We start from the raw sequence: 15,984 nt of genomic DNA, 5'->3' as shown, positions 1-15,984 counted from the left end.
TTAAGTAAGTAACGAATGAAAGAAGGAAAAATGAGTTGCAGCAGTAGAGAGTGACTGCTAAGAAAGAGGAGAAAGGGTTTTAATAGGGAGGGGGCACTGAGGAGTCTGCACAAACATCCACAGCTGAGCAGAGCTGGATGCACTAAACTTGAGTTCCCTGAACAAAGAAACCAGGAAAACCCACAAGAACTTCATTATATTTTTCATTTTATATTTTATTTGTAAGGTATTATATACAGAAATGTATTTGCCCATGGAGACAAGAAATTGCCTCAGATCCTGTGTATGTCCAGTTACAGATGGTTGAAACCTTCCTGTCTTTGCGTCCAGGTGTCCTCTGCAAGAGCAACAGGAACTCTTCCCAAATGACTTATCACTCCCGTACTTACAAACTGAGATTTAAAAAAAAGTCTTTGTCTGTCCCTTCTCATATCATTACACGTTCATGTTTATTTTCCCCTTTGCTCTGACCCTTGGTCATGGGTTCTACTCAGTCCAATCCAGACATGTCTCAGCACAAAGACCCACTGTTGAGATGCATTTGTTGCAATCAACTAAGTTCAATCTCAGTTTCCAACTCATGGGACAACTATTAAAACCTGTACAGAAACAAGGGAGATATGAGGTAGAATAAACCAGAGTCCAGGGCTGTCCAGCTGAATAGCATTCCACCTTCTTCCCAGGAGTTTTAAATCCTGAGCCATGATGCTGTCCTTCCCCAGATTCGCTGTAAACACGGCAGCAATACCAGAGACTGCCTGAGAGTCGCTGATAACAACAGTTGCTGCTGCCACAGGAAGACAGGTGTAGGTCACAAGGAAGCAGGTGCTAGGATCTATCTCTTCAGGCGTTTGAGAGGGGGTTCCAGGAAAGGCCTCTGTGCAGAAGCCAGGGCATGGAATGCTTCAGCCAGCAAGTGGGGATGGAAGTCCACCATGACCTTCCACCCCGAGGTCTCAAAGACCTCAGAAGCATGAAGTAATGAAATCCAGTGCCTTCATTTTCAGCTGCTCTGCACTGTGGAGGTCAGCCAGGATGAGAGTGTGAGCGGCATTCTCCACTGAGAGGTCCCTGCAGATGGCAACCTCACACATGCTCTTTAAGCACTCCAAGCCATACCTGTCAGCAGCTGCCAGCACACCAGTGGCCATGGTGTGGAGGTTTGGTGCCTTCCCTGTGTAAATGAAGCCCATCATCTCCTTGAAGACTTGAGGCTCCAGGTCCTTGATCTCAACTCGGTTCTTTTGCCCCTCCTCCAACTCATGTTCAAACATGGCTCTGAAAACTGGAGAGCGAGCTGCTAAGATAGCCTTTTGAGCCCAGAATTCCTGACCAGATACCAAGAGACAGCAGTCTGTGAAGGGTGAATTCTTCCACAGCGCTCCCAGCTCATCCATCAAAGAGCAGCAAGGAACCTTGATTGCCGATGTCGTGTTCTGTCCTGGAATGCTGCAGGAGTCTTGAACTATGTACACCTTGCACAGGAGGGTCAGGTGGTCCTCGGGAAAAAGGCGCTCTGCCTGGGACAACAGGAAATCTCTAAGGATGAATTTTTTGAATCCCCAGCCTTTGCCAGGCACAAACCTAAAGCCAATTTGGCCCCACTGTCCTTGCCATTTCTCTCCTTCAGCATTTATGATCCAAAAGTGGAACTTGGCCCAAACGGGGCTCTTTGGACAGCGGAGCAACACTAGGTGAACTGACAGGTAATCTTTGCTATCTTCATCGCTCCCATTGGCATGAACTTTCAAAAGCCATTGGAGTTTGTCATTGGCTCCTGATGAGAAAGTCGCACTTTCAATGGCTTCCCTCATTCCCTCCAGGCAAAAGGAGAAGTCGCTGATGGTCTACCTGTACGAAAATGTCTGGACAGTGATCTGCGTGGAGCCCCAGCTCTCAGCTGCCAGGTTGTCTGACATATCTGCTGGAGGTGGCTTAGAAGTTAAACTGGACAAAAAAAAAAAAAAAAAAAAAAAAAAAAACAAGCACAAAAAGAGCTAGAATTTCTTATGTCTTTACCATGAATGACACAATTATAGATAATTATTCAAGTTTAGTTTCAAATTCTCCTAGGTTCCCCTTTCTATGACTTTGGACATTTGTATCTCTGAAAATATTTATCTAGACTTGAACATTAGTCAGAGAATTTAGCACCAGCCACTAGCCAGTGCTAAATTGTGTGTGTGTGTGTGTGTGTGGTGTGGATGTTGACACTTAGGTAAATAATAACTAGATTTAGCTATCATATCAAAATTCTGAAGAGTGGAAAATTTTAGAGACTTCCATTTCATTCCTGTGATGTTAGTCAGGGTCCTCTAGAGTAACAACGCACAGAATGAACTTCTCTATATACATATAGAAAGGGGAATTATGACAATGACTTGCAAACTGCATCCCACCTAATCCCACAATAGTTAAAGCCAGTACTTACTTAATCCACAAGGCTAGAAGTCTCAGGTGGTCTTCAGTATATGCTAGACATCTGAAGAAGTAGCCTCTAATGACAGTGAAGTGATCCACTTGCTATCAAGTTGAGTGCAAGCAGGCAAAGAACCAAGGTTTCCTTCTTCCATGTGTTTATATAGGATTGCTGCAGAAGGCGTGGTCCGATTAGAGGTGTGTCTTCTACCCCAAGATCTGGACTAATGGTGTGTGTTTTTCCTACCTCAAAAGTCTATATTTGAACTGGGTCTACCTACTTCATGTCAAGTAAAAAGCTTCTAATAAGTTTGCCCTCCTGTTTAAGTTCCTGAAGTTTTCCTTTTGGGAACACAAATGGACTTCACAAGTGTTTTGTGCTTACCAAGGTCAATGTTCCTTAAAAAGGATGAAGTCAGTCTCTGTCCAGCTATTGTTTACCCTTCTGATGATGTTACACTGATCCCTGCCAGGAACATAATCAGGGAGGGGTGTTGTCTCTACCTTGTCAGAGGTCTGAGTCTTCATAGCATGGAGGACAGGAGGAAGACCTCATATATGGTGTGCAGGAGGCAGAGGGAGGAAGCTGTGAACGTGGGATCATTCTTTCTGCCTTTTATTCCAAAGAGACAAGCAGTCTGTGTGATGGCTCCCCCAGTTTTGTAGCTGGTCTTCTACTTTTCCCTCAGAGAATCCTCCTTGGAAATATTTTCCCAGCTCAAATTGAGGGTGTAGTTTATGAATATCCTGAAGTTTTTTCGATTCAGTCATAGAATTCAGGTACTCAACACCTCATGTTCTGCAACATCCACTGGTAAATTCAGTCCTCTTCAACCTTAGAACTGCCATGCTTCCTCTGCTAGGCCTTAGTAATGAGAGATTATGCAGGTTTCTAAAGTTCCAGCATTTAGTCAACAGTACCCAAGACTGGGCTTTCTGATGTTTCCCATTCTGTAAAGTGATGTGTAAAATGCTGCCTACATCTGTTTTTTTTTTTTTTGTTTTGTTTTGTTTTGTTTTTCCTCTTCTCAGTTCTTCACATCTTGGAGAGATTCACTAAGCCTAGAGAACACAGAAATAGTTTCTGTGATTCAATCAGCTCAGCATTTCCCAGCCCAGCTCTTTTGTGTGTCTGGTTCCAATGCTGTTCATCCCTCAGTACAGCATGAATCAGTCAATTGGCTTTGATCTTTTGACTTTTGGCTCCCTAGTTAGATTTCTAGAGTATCTGTACTAAGTGGTTCCCAGGTGGCTTTAGGTTTAGAGTAACTGGTACTCTCTTGCTCAAATCTGTCACTTGAATGTTTTCAGGTAATCAATGCAAGCCACCTCCTTTGCAAGAAATGTGCTCCTAATTTTGTATCCTGTACACAGAAGAGCATGCTCTAGGAGAGTGGGAGTAGCCTCTTACAGGAGAGCTGCAATCCTCTGGAGCAGGAAACTTGGACCCTGACCATAAAGGATCTCATTCTTGGAGTGAGAAAGGGGTAGATGCTCTTTGTGTAATCGTTCTCTTTGTGACCAGGCCACAGAGGAAAACTATAAAACACAGTCCTGAAAACACATGATAGGCTAGGGTCAGATGAAAGGGGAAGAGGTCCTCCATTATTAGTGTATTGTGGAAGGGGAATGGGAGATGAGTGAGGGAGGAAGAGTAGGATTGGGATGGAATGAGGGTGGCACCAGAGCTAAGATACAAAGTGAATATACATGCTAACGATGGTGGTCAAGCTTATGATAAGATGGAGTGGCATCCAATAGACATGCTAGATATAAAACATTTTGAAGAGTCTATTTTAAAGTATGGGATGCATTACCCATTCATTAAACAAGTACTAAATAATTGGGCAATGGAAAACAGACCTATTTCCCATGATTTGAAGAGTTTGGTGTTCTGGAAGCTGGTCAACAATTTCACTGTTTACGGTGTTGGATGGACAAAGCCATGAAAATTCAACAATATGATATAGGAAGGAGGATAATGTTAAAGTCCAACTGTTTGGTGAAGGTTGGTTGTCATGCTGATTTACAAGAGCAAATCGGGTATGATAATGTCCTACTTGAACAATGTTGTGCTGCAGCTTTAAGAGTATGGGACATTGTTGAGGAGTCAGGGGAAAAAACTATCTCCTTTACTAAGATAATACAAGGCTCTGAAGAAGGCTTCACTGAATTATATAGAGACTGAATTCTGCCATCAATAGAGCTATACCAGCTCCTGAAACCAGAAAGTAGTTGATAGAGATCTTGCCACTTAAAAATTCAGATATTGAAAGTAAGAGAGCAATTAGACCATTAAAAGTACAAGGAGCCCCAATAGACCAATGGTTAAGAGAGAGAACTGATACTGGCCCTTAGGGCATAATGTCAATATCACTGGACACACTGTAGATAGAAATCTCAGAGATAAAACACCCTGTGTCACAACTGTGGTGAATCTGGCCATTTCCAAAGAAACTGTAATACTAGAAGTTTCAAACTTCGAAATAGTAGAAAATGGCATTTGTAGAAGAGCAGAAGCAGTTTCTGGCTGCCATGGAATGCAAAAGCTTCAAGGGTCTTTTTAGCTCTGGTGTCAAGGGAAAACATGGTAAACTCTTGTCATCAGGGAAACAAATAAAGGGGCCTATCAGCTCGAGGCCCCGCAACAAACAATGTGGTCATCTTCCTTTAGTCAGCCAAGGGTTATCAAGCAGACAAGAATATGAAAACTAAGTATTGATGGCCTAATGTATGCTACTGAAGGTACTGGAGCTTGAATCTGTGAATTCTGAGCTCCCAAGAGCATGCTCTTGGTGAGTGGGAGCAGCAATTCACAGGGAGCTGAGACACCTGAGTCTCAGTTATTTCATTCTTCAGTCTCTGACATGCTAGGGCCCCCAAATGTAACTGTTATAATTATAATTTCTTTTCCAAAAGATGCTCTACCATACCACAAGGACATTTGCTCAACTATGTTTATAGCAGCTTTATTTATAATAGTCAGAAACAGAAACATCCTAAATGCCCCTCAATTGATGACTGGATAAAGAAAATGTGGTACATTTGTACCATGGAGAACTACTCAGCCTTTAAACACAAGAAAATCATGCAGTTTGCAGGCAAATGGATAGAGCTAGAAAAGATCATCCTGAGTGAGGTAACCCAGACCCAGAAAGACATGCATGGTATATACTCAGGTATCAGTGGAGTACAGGATAATCATTCTATGACTGCCAGACCCAAAGAAGCCAAGCAAGAAGGAGATCCCCAGGGAACATGCTTGAATTTCCTTCTGAAGGGAAATAAAATACATATAAGAAGTGGATAAAAAGAGAACTTTGTGTGAGAGGGTGTGGGAAGGAGAATGAGGGTGGGGATCTGGTTGGGGTAGAACAAGGATAGGAGTTCTGAATTCTTGGAAAAAGAAGGGAATCTGATAGGAGGGTCATCTCTCGGATAACCTAGAGACCCTCGACTGGTTAGGCTCCTGGGAGGATGTGGCAATAAGTCTAGTGGAGATTCCTAGCAGCAGGGGACGTGGAGACTGAAGTGGCCAGCTCCTAGAGCTAGGGAGGACTTCCAGTGGAGGGAGATGGACACCAACTCAACCACAAAACCTTGGACTCAAAATTTTCCCTGTCTTCAAATTGTGCAGTGATAAAGATGAGCAGAGTTGAAGGAAGGACCAACTAATTACTGACTAACTTGAGACCCACTACGTGGGAGAGAGCCAACCATTGACCCTGTTAACAATACTTTGTTATGCTTGCAGACAGGTGTCGGGGGCCTTCTGGCACCTTGCTGCCCCCTAAATATTGGTATCTGACTTGACCGGTCTACTGCCCGGATACAATAGTGCATTCCTGGCTGACCTGGGGCTTTTGATAAGATCATCTTCCTGAAAAGCCTTAAATCCTCCTCTCCCTCAGGGTTTCCTAAGTAACTCTTCTGAGGAACTTTCCAAATTACCATTATTAGCACATCTTGGTGGGCCATCCTGTGATTTCTAGTCACTTAGTAACCCTGCCAAAGGCAATTACATTCCTTCCGCTTCTGCCTATATAGTTGTATGGAAAACTTGAACAAATAAAGACTTTGATCATAAATACTGTCTTGGTCTTCATCTCTCCTGCCGTTGTCCCCCCTTTTCATTCCCACTCCCCCATTCAGTATCTCCATTGACAGACCTGTGGGACGGGTCAGAGAGGAACCTAGCATAACTGTCCTCTGAGAAGCTCTACCCAGCAGTGTCCAAAAGTGATGAAGAGACTCATGGCCAAACAATAGGTAGAGCTTCAGCAGTCTTTGGAAGGGTAGGGGAGGACAGAGCATCTTGGAGGGGGAAAGAACTCCAGAAGAAGGCCAACAACAGAGTCAACTAACCAAGAATCATGTGGGCTCACAGACACTGACCACTATTCAATGAGCATGTATGGAATGTACCTAGGTCTCATGCACATATGTATTTGTTGGGCAACTCGGTCTTCATGAGGGTCCCCTAGCAATTACAGTGGAATCTCTCTCTCACATGGACTCTGTTGCCTGCTTTTAGATCAGTTTCCACTAGTGGGGACTCAGGGGAAGAAGATTCATTTAGTCCTGATGTGATTTGTTGTGATGAGGTAGATTAGTGAGGGTGGGAGAGCTTCCCTTTTCTGAGGAGCAGGGGAAAGGGGAAAGAGGGAAGAGTGGGGCAAGGAGGAGAAAAGGGAGGAGACTGCAATAGAGATGTAAAATGACTAAATAAATATATTTTCAAAATAAAATATAAAGTAGCAGAAACAAAAATTGCAATAAATTTTACCCATAGTGAAGATATATATATAATAAGAGTGAATAGCAAATGCTCTAATCATGCTTATGTTTTCTTCTTGAATAAACGCACAACAAGCATGTAAAGAAAAAAAATAGTTACTGTGGTTATGGTTTCCCTTCATATCAATAGTAACCCTAAGACATCTTCAATTCCTTTCTCTCAGCTTATCAGAATTTCTCACTGAAAACTGGGTCCTGTAATGACACGGAGTTTATCTCACTGTGCTTCTGAGGCTGATGCTTCTCATACTTTGTTGCCTCAGGGCATAAAGGACAGGTATCTCATCCCAGCACTCCAGAGTGTAAGTCAAGCAAAGCTTTATGAGTTGAAGGCCAGCTTGGTTTACATCAAGAATACAAGGATAGCAAAAGCTGCCTAGTCAGATCCAATTTCAAAATAATAATATGAGCAATAAAGTTTTGGTATTCTTAAAGTGAATGACAAACCCAGCGTTTCAATCTTTGTAAAATGCTTACATTGTAGTTGCCATAATTAAATAAAAGTTCATGAATCAGGAATAACATGGTATTCCATGGCTTTCACAGATGCTATGAAGGCAGAGGCATACTCACCTCTGTGAGTCTAAGACTAACATTGTCGAAATAGCAACTTCTAGGACAGCCAAACATACATAGCTGTCGAAAAAGAATCATGAACCAAATCACAGATATGTCTTTAATTCCTGCCAAAATATTTCTAACTGCCAAAGCTTTAGAGAACTAACCAGTCTTTAACTGTTTCCTCATCCACAATATAGTAACTGATGGGTTAGAGAAATGGCTCAGCAGTCAAAGATCCTGGGTACCCTTCCAGAAGACTTGCCTCCAATGCCAATTTCACGAGGCAACTCACAGTAGTTGGTAACTCCAGTTCCAAGGGATCCGACAGCCTCATTGTACCTCTGAGGGGCCCTTCTGTTCATAGCACACCTGTGGAACAGGGCCTCAGACCTTAGTAGGCCCTAAGAACAACTGTCTCCATGATGAAAATGCCATTCAGGCTGTAAAATTTAGCACTTACACAGCACCATCTGCAAACACTAAATCAAAGGCCTAATTTATCAAAGTCCATAGTATTGGGGAAATCTCTAAATGTTCTAACCTTGCTCTAAGTGGACTAACATTTGGCTTCTGTAGTTTTGCTTCTGGCTAACTCTTCTTTTTAACTGAAGAATATGAATTTTGTGCTTAAAAGCTCACTATAAAACTGGGCATGGTGGCACATGCCTTTAATCCCATCAGTCAAGGGTGCAGAGGGAGTTAGAGCACTGTGAGATAGAGGCCAGCCTGGTCTACAAAGTGAATCTAGGACAGCCAAGGCTACACATCTAATACCTAGATCACGGGACCCTCAGAGACTACCAGTAGATTACTTGATGTAAGAGCAAGATAGCTTTATTTTGAGAGTGATTGAACTTGGGACCCAAATCTCACTGACACAGCAGTAGAGAAGTGGGACATCGAGCCCTGAGTGAGTAAGGTTTTTAAAGGAAAACACTGTGAGCAGAGGTTTCCATGATAGCAAGCAGGAGAGCACGTTTCCATGACAGCAAGCAGGAGAGCACATGTTTCCATGACAACAAGCGGGGTGTGTGTGTGTGTTTGTCACATGTCTTGGTGTTACAAGATTGGGCAAAAGTTAGAGGGGCAAGGTGACCTTCTCTGAGGCACAGAATCACAGTTGCTAAGGCATATGATCACAATTGCTATTCTTCTAAACTATATCTGACACATTGGGGAGATTTTTCCCAGCCGATTCCCAACAGATTTTCATTGATTATTGCCAGGGAGTTTGTCTCTATTTTCTATGAAGCATTTATTCTGTAATATTTCCTGGAGGCTGTTGCTAGGAGAGTTTACTTTGTGGTCTGCCAAGTGTACATTTTGTGATATTTCCTGGTACCTGAGTTCAGCTCCCAGTCAAGATGGCTCTTCATGTCAAAATGGAGTTATACCCAGGATAACTTAAACTCTTCACACAGAGAAACCCTGTCCCTAAAAACAAAAGCAAAACAAACAAAACAAAACAAACAGACAAAAACAAAGACACAAAAAACCTCATCATGAGAAAGGCTGGGGGCTACACTTGAATCCAGGACATCCTGTGTAGTCAGTAGATAAAGATTTATAAATCTATATTAGAGCAGTCTTCTGATAATTTTTTTAATTTTTAATTTTCATATTAATTATACTTTATTCACTTTGTATCTCAGCTGTAGCCCCCTCCTTCATTCCCTCCAAATCCTACCCTCACTCCCTTATCACCTCCCATGCCGCATTCCAAGTTCACTGATAGTGGAGGTCCTCTTCCGCTTCCATCTAAACCTAGCCTGTCAGGTATCATCAGGATTGGCTGCATTGTCTTCCTTTGTGGCCTGGCAAGGCTGCTCCCTCTCAGGGAGAGGTGATCAAAGAGCCAGCCCATGAGTTCATGTCAGATTCAGTCATTGTTCCCTTACTAGGACACCCACTTGGATACTTGATTGCCATGGATTACATCTGAGCAGGGGTTTTAGGTTATTTCCATGAATGGTCCTTATTTGGAGTATTAGTCTCAGAAAAGATCTCTGGGGCCAGATATTTTGGTTCTCTTGCTTTTCTTGTGGAGCTCCTGTCCCCTCCAAGTCTTACTATCTCCCCATTCTATCATTAGATTCCCTACACTCTGCCCAGAGAATGGTTATGAGTCTCAGCATCTGCTTTGAGACACTGCTGGGTAGAGTCTTTCAGAGGCCCTCTGTGGTAGGCTCTGTCCTGTTTCCTATTCTCTCCTTCCAATGTCCATCGCAATTGTCTTTCTGAGTGAGGAGTGATCATTTACCCAAGGTCCTCCTTATTGCTTAGCTTCTTTAGGTGTACAGATTTTAGTGTGATTATCCTATATTATATGTCTTATATCCACTTATAAGTGAGTACATACTGTGTGTGTCTTTCTGCTTCTGGGATACCTCACTCAGGATGATCTTTTCTATTTCCCACCATTTGCCTGTGAGGGACCACCTGGGAATGAGGGGCCACCTGAGAATGAGAAAAACAACTGTGATTATTTGAATTGAAGCCAGGTGCAGATAGCTCTTAAAGGGGTGAACTGTTCTGAGAAACAACCAGCTGTAAACTATCTACAACCAGCTGTAAACTATAGAGCAAAAGTGATCTGATTTTCAGGTATAAAAACCCTGTGCTTTGCATGTTTGGGGTTGCCTCCTATCTTTGGAGGGGGGACTCTATCGCAATAGCAATAAAACCTCTTGCTTTTACATTGAGTTGTGGTCTGTGAGAGTTCCTGGGAAGGAAGCGATCCTGAGCTCCTGAGCCGTGAGACTCCAGGTCTTACATTTTGGTGTGTTTGGCTGGGAAACAGCGTGCCCCTTCCCAAACCCTCATCAGACAGGGCTCGGTGGTCAAGCTCGGAACAGATTAGTCTGATTTCTGGTTGTATCTGTTTAGGTGCCTATCTGGACCTTTTTGGTCATCTGATCAGTTGTTGCAATAGACAGACGTGTCAGAATATCACTTGACTGGGAACTCGAGGACGCTCCAAATTCCATCTGGGTAGGCTAGGTCCGTGATGGTCCTCCTCCTATCTGTAGGAGATGGCCTTCCTGAGGCAGCCTCTCCAACTGAATTCTGTGGTACCACCCACAAGGGCAGCCTTGTCTAATTACCTGTCTTGTTTTCTTTGTCTCTATCGTTGTTGCTTCTTTGATTTTCTTATTGGACGACTTTATTATGGGACAGACTGTGACAACACCCTTATCCCTCACCCTTGGTCATTTCTCGGATGTGAGATATAGGGTACATAACCTTTCAGTTGAAGCTAAAAAAGGAAAATGCCAAACTCTCTGCTCCTCGGAGTGGCCTATTTTTTAGGTTGGATGGCCACCGGAGGGCACCTTTTACCATGGCAAGATCCTTTTTGTCAAGATTAAGACCCTCCAGACCCAGGGGCCACCCTGATCAGGTTCCCTATATTCTGACTTGGGAGGATGTAGTTTGTCACACACCTCCTTGGTTGTGCCCCTTTATTCTTCCCACAGGGACTCCCCGACAGCCATCTGTGCAGTCAAGGAGGAGAAGAAGATACTTGCTACTCCAGATACAGATTTCCTTCTTTTTGACCTTCCACCTTCTTATGTGCCAGCTCTTTCCCCCACTAATCCCTCAGCAGGTCTGCAGCAGGGTGCTGCCAGTCCCTCAGCACCACTGCAATCACCACCAGATTCTGAAAGTAAGAGTGCCGCCAGCAGTCCCTTGTTACCGCTATAGTCGCCACCAGATCCTGGAATGGAAAGTGTCCCATGGGCAGGAATGCAGAGCCGCAGAGCAGCTCAGCCAGGCTCCACAGCCCTTCCTTTGCGGGCATATGGGCCCCCTGATGACGATGGAAATCAACCCCTTCAGTACTGGTCTTTTTCATCAGCTGATCTCTATAACTGGAAGACCGATACCCCCCCCCCCTTTCTGAAAATCCTCAAGCTCTAACTGATTTGTTTGAATCTGTCCTATTCTCACACCAGCCCACTTGGGATGATTGCCAGCAACTCTTGCAGGCCCTCCTGACTACTGAGGAACGGGGGCGGGTTGTCCTTGATGCGAGAAAGAATGTGCCAGGAATGGATGGGAGGCCTTCCGTCCTCCCTAATGAGATTGATGATTGCTTTCTCTCACCCACCTGAACTGGGATTACAACACACCCGGAGGTAGGGAACGCCTGAAGGTCTACCAACAGACTCTAATGGTGGGTCTCCGTGGGGCTGCTCAAAAGCCCACCAATTTGATAAGGTAAGAGAGACAGTTCAGGGGCCGGATGAATCTCCCACAGCCTTTCTTGAATGGCTGATGGAGGCATACCGCCGGTTTACACCCTATGACCCTACCTCAGATGAGCATAGGGCAATGGTGACTATAATCTTTATAGAGCAGTCAGCCAGAGATATTTGTAGAAAACTCCAGAAAATAGAGGGTTCACAGGACACGTCATTGAAGGATTTAGTGCAGGTAGCAGAAAAGGTTTTCTACAGCCGGAAGATGGAAGAAGAGAAAGAGGAAAGAAAGCAGAAAGAGCAGGAAGTGAGAGAAAGAGAAAGGGATAAGAGGCAAGACAGAAAGTTGACTCAGATCCTGGCCACCGTAGTGCAGGAGAGTCGTAATGATAGGGAGAGCAATTGGAGGGTCCCTTTGTCTAAAGATCAGTGTGCCTATTGCAAGGAGAAAGGACACTAAGTCAAGGATTGTCCCCAAAGGAAGAAAAAGCCAGAAAAATGGAACACTCGAGCCCTGGAGACCCGGGTCCTAACCCTGGGCGATGATAGCGACTAGGGGGGACGGGGTTCGGCTCCCATCCCCGAGCCCAGGGTAACCCTTAAAGTGGAGGGGAAGCCAGTCCACCTCTTGGTGGACACTGGCGCCCAGCATTCTGTTCTGTTACAAGACTGGAGCTAAAAAAGAGAAAAAAATCGTGGGTCCAAGGAGCCACTGGATGTAAACAATATTCATGGACTACCCGAAGAACTGTGGAACTTGGAGTGGGCCCAGTATCCCACTCATTCTTAGTTGTCCCTGAGTGCCCGTACCCACAGTGGGGGAGATATGCTAACTAAGATAGGGGCCCATATTCAGATGGCCCACAGGTGACAGACAATAAAGGGGATCCCATTCAGGTGCTGATAATTCAACTGGAAGATGAATACCGACTGTTTGAAAAGGTGGTAAGTCTGGAAAAAGACATTGACTGGTGGCTAGAGAGAGATCCCAGGGCATGGGCTGAAACAGGAAAAGCAGAGAAACAGCCCCCAGTTCAGATAGAGCTGAAGACTCAGGCTACCCCGATCGCGGTGCGACAATACCTGATGTCTAAGGACGCCCGTGATGGGATCCGCCCTCACATACAATGGCTCCTTGACCTAGGGGTTTTCAGAAGGTGCCAATCTGCCTGGAATACTCCATTGCTGCCAGTTTGGAAGCCTGGGAGCAATGACTATCGACCCGTACAGGACTTGAGAGAAGTTAACAAACAGGTCACGGACTTACATCCTACTGTGCCCAACCCATGTAACCTGTTGGGTTCCCTTTCCCCTGACAGGGTTTGGTATACAATCCTGGACCTTAAGGACGCATTCTTTTGCCTTCAATGTAGCCCTATCAGCCAAGACATTTTTGCTTTTGAATGGAAAGACCCAGACTCAGGGGTCTCGGGCCAGCTTACACGGACTCAATTTCCTCAAGGGTTTAAAAATTCCCCTACCATATTTGATGAAGCCCTACACTGGGACCTGGCCCACTTCCAGGCCACCAATCCCCAGGTAACTCTTCTCCAATATGTGGGTGACATTCTATTAGCTGCAGATTGTAAAGAAAGCTGCCTTGAAGCCACCGACCGGCTACTGCAAGAGCTGGGTGAGCTCGGCTACAGAGCATTGGCAAAAAAGCCCCAGCTCTGCAGGTAACAGGTCAGTTATCTGGGATATATATTAAGAGAGGGAAAGAGATGGCTATCGGAGGCTAGAAAAGGGATTGTATTTCATATTCCCCCTCTGCAGACTACTAAACAACTGAGGGAATTTTTAGGTACAGCGGGGTTTTGTTGGCTATGGATTCTGGGATTTGCCGAGATGGCAGCCCCTCTGTATGCCCTTACAAGGGGCAACGACTCTTTCATCCGGGGAAAGGATGAACAAGCCGCATTTGATAATATTAAACAAGCCTTAATGTCGGCCCCAGCATTGGGACTTCCTGATGTGACCAAACCCTTCCATCTCTATGTGGCCGAGAATCGGGGAATGGCCAAAGGGGTGCTAACACAGAAAATTGGACCCTGGAAGAGACCGGTAGCCTATCTATCCAAAAAGCTTGATTCAGTAGCGGCAGGATGGCCAACTTCCCTCGAATAGTAGCAGCAGTGGCTACTAGTAAAAGATGCAGACAAACTGACTCTGGGACAGGACGTTACCATCTATGCTCCTCAGGCCCTTGAGAGTGTCATAAGGCAGCCACCTGTTCACTGGCTCACGAACACCCTCATGACACATTACCAGGGTTTGCTCTTGAATAACGATAGAGTCACCTTTGCCCTGGCGACAGGACTAAACCGTGCTGCCTTATTGCCGGATCCAGAAATCCAGTCCCCAGAGCATGATTATTTGCAGGTTGTAGCAGATTGAACAGGGATGGCGAAAGGACTTGAAAGATCAACCTCTGCCTGATGCTGAGGTGACATACTATATGGACTGGAGCAGTTTTTTGGAAAACAGGAAGAGGATGGCAGGGGCAGTGGTGGTAGATGGACACAAGGTAGTATGGGCCCAAGCGTTGCTGGAGAGCACTTCTGCTCAGTGAGCAGAATTGATCGCTTTAACCCAGGCATTAACTCTGGGAAGGGATAAAAAGATAAACATCTACACTGATAGTCGGTAGGCCTTTGCAACAGCCCATGTGCATGCGGCCATCTATCAGCAGAGAGGCCTGCTAACATCGGCCAGTAAAGAGATCGAAAATAAAAACGAGATTCTGGCTTTGCTCACTGCTTTGTTGCTGCCCGCCAAGGTAAGCATTATTCATTGCCCAGGACATCAGAAGGGAACTTCCAGGGCAGCAAAGGGGAAATAACATGGCTGATCAGGAGGCTAAAGCAGCCGCTAGAGGAAACTCTGTCCCAGTGGTACTGACTGCTGAGCTGCCCAGAGAAGAATGACTAAACTACTCAGAAAGTGACTTAAAGCTAATACAGCAAAAACAGGGGATATTTGACACCTATGTGGGGGCATGGATTGACTCCAAAGATAAGATCATTCTACCACAGAAAGACGCTGAGAAATTAATAACTCAGATGCAGAAGTGGACTCACTTGGGGCCAAAGAAATTGGCTGAAATTGCCCGCCAATCCCAGTACCAAATACTAAACCTCACCTCTCTGACTGAGAAAGTGACTTTGGAGTGTAAACCCTGTCAGAAGGTAAGCATAAGTAAGAATTTCCAGGGCCCAGGGAAGAAGCTGAGAGGAACTAGACTTGGAATGCATTGGGAAGTGGATTTCAATGAAATTAAACAAGCCAGGCATGGCAATAAATATCTCCTGGTCTTTGTGGACACCTTCTCAGGATGGGTGGAAGCTTTTCACACAAAGAAAAAAACCACTCTGGTCATAGCCAAAAAGATTCTGGAAGACATTTTTCCTTGATTCAGTATTCCAAAGGTAATTAGGTCATACAACGGGCTGGCCTTCGTTGCTCAGGTAAGTCAGGAGGTGGCCAGGTTTCTGGGGATCAATTGGAAATTACACTGTGCTTATAGACCCCAAAGTTCAGGACAGGTAGAAATAATGAATAGAACTCTAATAGAGACTCTCACCAAATTGACCATGGAGACTGGCACTAACTGGGTGGTGCTCCTTCCCTTGGCCCTTTTTAGAGTCAGAAATACTCCCTCCTTACTGGGCCTGACTCCCTTCGAACTACTATATGGGGTTCCTGCTCCCCTGACTCTTCTTGGGGACCCCCTTGACATAACTAGTGGTAGCTCTGACTTGTTGTCCAGGCTGAAATGACTGCAGCTTATTCAGAAAGAAATTTGGAGCAAGGTTGGCAGTGCATATGTGCCTGGGTCCTTGGAGGTGCCCCATCAGTTCCAGGTTGGAGATCTGGTGTATGCAGCCAGAATCTGGAACCTTTATGGAAGGATCCTTATGACGTCCTGCTCACCACCCCAACTGCTGTCAGAGTAGAGGGCATGGCAGCTTAGATCCACACGTCACACATCAAGCCTGCTCTTCAT

At 44.9% G+C, this 15,984-nt stretch overlaps 2 pseudogenes; one reads left to right on the top strand and one right to left on the bottom strand.

The window, feature by feature from the left end:
• Window positions 1-835: 835 nt before the first annotated feature.
• On the bottom strand, window positions 836-1,949 carry LOC110544525 (speckle-type POZ protein-like; annotated as a pseudogene).
• Window positions 1,950-11,523: 9,574 nt separating this feature from the next.
• LOC132646076 (uncharacterized) lies at window positions 11,524-14,375 on the top strand (annotated as a pseudogene).
• The last annotated feature ends 1,609 nt before the right edge of the window (window positions 14,376-15,984 follow it).

This window comes from Meriones unguiculatus, chromosome 10 (genome assembly GCF_030254825.1).
Source record: "Meriones unguiculatus strain TT.TT164.6M chromosome 10, Bangor_MerUng_6.1, whole genome shotgun sequence".
NCBI lineage: Eukaryota > Metazoa > Chordata > Mammalia > Rodentia > Muridae > Meriones > Meriones unguiculatus.
Note: the sequence above shows the minus strand (reverse complement) of the source record. Positions and strands in the feature narration are given on the sequence as shown.